Raw genomic sequence first — 3,947 nt, forward strand, 5'->3', positions numbered from 1 at the left:
GCTGGGTTTGCCCCAGGAGAACTTTAACAGCAAGTTAAGGGTCTGGGGACAAGTGGGTTAAATCCAGCCATTTTTATGGAAGAGGAGGAAGTAGAGAAAGTGGAGTCCTCAAAATAATAAAAAAAGCAGGAGCCCAGAGAGTGAAAGAAAAGACCACGATTCAGTATAAAGTGAGCTAAAAAGCCTAGATTTGAATCCAGATTTGACTGTTTCCATCTGTGTCCCCTGGACAAGTACCAGCTTCCCTAAGCCAAGTTGTCCGGTCTCTCCTTTAGAAAATAGGTCCTAACTCACCTTCTCTGAAGGGTTATTGAGCAAATTAAACAACCCAATTTCTCCTATTTTAATTTCTTCTCTTACATGGCACCTCTCTGGATATTCATGGAGACAACGTGGTGGTGGGAAGCAGGAAGGATGCGAGGCTCGGGTGTGGGGACATATGTGGCAGAGGAGCCTCCAAGCTCATCTGGTTCGGGAGGAAAAATTAGAGAGTTCTCTTGGACAGTTACAGGGCTTGGAGTTAAGAACACCAAGCTGCAGAGGAAACACTTGGCTTACCGTCTTCCCACATCCACTGGAGTTCTGATATTTCAGGTGGTCAAATACAGCAAAGATCCACAAAGCCTTTTCTGAATCCACCCTAAGTGGCTGTGCAAGGGCCGTCCTTCTCCTGTCTTCCCATGCGAGGTACATCTATTAATTACACTAAGTGACAAAGAGTCTCCTTGTTGCTTGATGGACACAAGGATGAATCTTTGTTACTGACTGCAAATAATAGAAGTCTGGTGCTGATAAAGAGTCAGGCCAGGAGAACACGCTCGGAGACACGCAGGGGGCATATGGCACCTTCTTCTGAACCAACCCAAGAGGCTGCAGGGAAACAGAGTGGGTATTATTTGGTCAAGTTCCTCCTATGAAAATATAGCCTGCATCCTTTTCTGCTTGTTCATTTCTGGCACTGGAACAACCTGTCTCTTTACATTAGTTCAGTTCTGTAGAGAAACGGTCATTTAGAAGGAAATACTTGGAAAATTCAGGCACCCGTCCATTTTTAAAGTCACAACTGAATGATTGCTTTCTTATTGTGCTACACAGGCCTGGAAAAATCATTCCTTTCTGTACATATTTTTCTTTTTTGCTTTGTGTTTTCATTCTGCTTAAAACACACATATGTGCCAGAAATGAAAACATTTTCAAAGGGCAAGTTTCAAGGACAACTAAAAATAGGACCTGTTGCCAAATATACATTTCCCCCGTATGTAAATGACTGGAAAGGAGCACAATGAAAAGCATATGCTATTCAAATTTTCTTTGGGGAAAAAAAATAGCTGGAGGATTTGACTTCTGGCCCTGAAACTCTTTAAAGTAGTAGTTTGCACTTAAATTTTAAAAATCCTACGTCTTCAGACATGATCCTATGCATAGTTTACATCTATCTTCTCATGAACATTGAAAAAAAAAAAAAACACTACTAAGAAAAATTTCATTCTCCAAATGGGAACATTTTATTTCATTGCATCAGTCTGTGACTTGCCATGAAACATTCAAGTCATAATCGAGGCTGAGAAAGGTATAAAACCAGAACATCTAATTCTCCAGCAGCCGCATCATAGACCCAAGGATGAACCAATGAGTTGAGAAATAAGTACAGATCTATTAAGAGAAAGCCTTTGGTTTCTTGTCTTCTATGGTCTGCAACCAAGAATCACCTCAAATTCTTTCTAGGGAATAGAAAAAGGATAGAATGAAATACATTAATTAAAATAAAAGACATCAACAGTTACAGGGATTTGCTTCTGATTTGGGGGTGTCACCCCGTGTGAAAGAATTGCCCTCTGTGCTTAAAGCTGTGCCTTGTAACTTAGCAGAACCAACATTCATTAAGAAAAATCCCACTGGCAAGCCAATCTCTCGAATGCCTTATTTTATCATCTGGAAAAAAAAAAAAAAAAAAGGTTGATCAAAAATGAGTCACAGTCACAGTTGTTCCATGCTGTGGTATAGTAGAGTCACAAACCTGAGTCGTAGTCTCCGTTGTGAGGGGGCTCCTGCACGGCTGGGGTCTGCTGAGCTCCCAAGAGCCCTCATCTCCATCGGACAGAGCTGTGGAGGCAGCGCTGGCCCACACACTGTGACTGCAGGTCTCGACCTCCACCCCTGGAACTATCTCGCTTTCCCAGTGCTGGTTAAATTTTGCCTCCCATATCTTAATATTTCCATGATAGAACATGGAAAAAGAAACTGAGAAAAGGTTTCACCTTTGCGATGAAAAAGTTATGACCTTTGCTCACATTTGCCAGAGAAAGTGGCTTACAGCACCAATTAACATGAATTATTAACTTCCAGATTAATAATTTATTAGAAGCCCAACGGCCCGAGGCACTGCTAGATCACACTATTGAAAGAAAAACGAAGAAAACAGCATAGCTCTAATTATAATCATTCGTCGACGGTGCTTGGAATAAGTAATGGCATTTACACTTTCTAAAGGGTTTTAAAAATTTCCCCTTAATACCACATGGACTGCACAACCGGATGAATTAACTAATAATTCCTATAATGACTCGTGTGATGTTGATTTAAAAAAAAATTAACAAGTGCTCACACACCCCTTCCTTTGTGTCCACTTTTCTTTGAAGCTGCTGCGCATGTTAATTTGAACACGCACCTGAGCTGGACACCTGCTGTATCATCGACATGCGCCTGAGGCTGTGCCCGGAGCCACACAGAGACATGGGGACTGGGCATATTTGTTTGTCACGGCTGCTCTGACAAAGCACAGCACACTGAGGGCATTTATATCCCCGAAAAGTATTCTCTCACATTTTTGGAGGCCAGAAGTCCAAGATCAAGGTGTCTGCAGGGTTGGTTCCTTCTAATGGTCATGAAGGAGAACATGCTCTAGGCCTTTCCCCCAGCTTCTGGTGGTTTCTGGCAAGGTGAGGGTGGGGGGTGTTCCTTGGCTTGTGGAGGCATCACCCTGATCTCTGCCTGGATCTTCATGAAGAATCTTCCATGTGCGTGTCTGTGTCCACATTTCCCCTTAAGTTTGGCAGTCATGTGGGGTTAAGGGCCCACCCTAATGACTTTGCTTCGACTGGATTACCTCTGTAAAGACCTGAGATCTGAATAAGGGCATGTGTTGAGGTGTTGGAGGACTAGGACTCCAACTTAGGAATTTTGGGGGAGAGGTGGGGCAGTGAACACTCTTCACTGAAACTGGGAAGTCTGGCCTGGGTCTGTCCTCTTCACCATCAGGTTAGGCCGCCTCCCATTTGTTGGTCTTTTTGGTTTTTTTTTTTGTTTGTTTGTTTGTTTGTTTTTTAAGATTTTATTTATTTATTTGATAGAGAGAGATTACAAGTAGGCAGAGAGAGAGAGGAGGAAGCAGGCTCCCTGCTGAGCAGAGAGCCCGATGCGGGACTCGATCCCAGGACCCTGAGATCATGACCTGAGCCGAAGGCAGCGGCTTAACCCACTGAGCCACCCAGACGCCCTTGTTGGTCTTTTTGAAGAGAAAAAGCTCATGAAGGCAAATTCAACTTAGAGCAGCTGATTGAGTCCTATCCAAGAACTGTCCCCAGTGCATTAGCTCTTGGGGACAGTGTGTCTGTCAGCTCAATCAGGGATCTGGCTCATTTAGGGGATCAGACTGGTTAATAATGAGGGGCTCTCTAAATTCCCTTCAAGGCCCAAGCTCACTGTATTTTGAAATCTTAAAGATCTTTCAGCTCCTTCTATTTGACTCTGGAGCACATGTTTCCTTAAATCACATTTTAAAGGCATTTTAGGAGGGAAAGACCTAATTACTTCCCTTTTTCCTTCCAAATTCCTGTTCTTAGAGCCACAATTAGGTAATACAGTGCCACTCTACCTTGCAAATCAACCTGACCTCATCATCTCTTGAAATGGAAAGAGAGAAACCAAAGGGCCCCTGGTTCTTATTC

The 3,947-nt window shown here is 43.1% G+C and overlaps 1 long non-coding RNA gene across 1 annotated transcript; it reads right to left on the minus strand.

Moving 5' to 3' along the window:
• Nucleotides 1–1,481: 1,481 nt before the first annotated feature.
• LOC123393218 lies at nucleotides 1,482–2,253 on the minus strand. Its single transcript, XR_006607948.1, has 2 exons — nucleotides 2,018–2,253; nucleotides 1,482–1,932 (listed from the first exon to the last, which is right to left on the minus strand). It is a non-coding gene; the product is annotated as an uncharacterized LOC123393218 (long non-coding RNA).
• Nucleotides 2,254–3,947: the final 1,694 nt, after the last annotated feature.

The sequence above is a fragment of the Mustela putorius genome, unplaced genomic scaffold, assembly GCF_011764305.1.
Source record: "Mustela putorius furo isolate JIRA1106 unplaced genomic scaffold, ASM1176430v1.1 tig00000765_pilon_pilon_pilon, whole genome shotgun sequence".
In the NCBI taxonomy this organism is placed as follows: domain Eukaryota; kingdom Metazoa; phylum Chordata; class Mammalia; order Carnivora; family Mustelidae; genus Mustela; species Mustela putorius.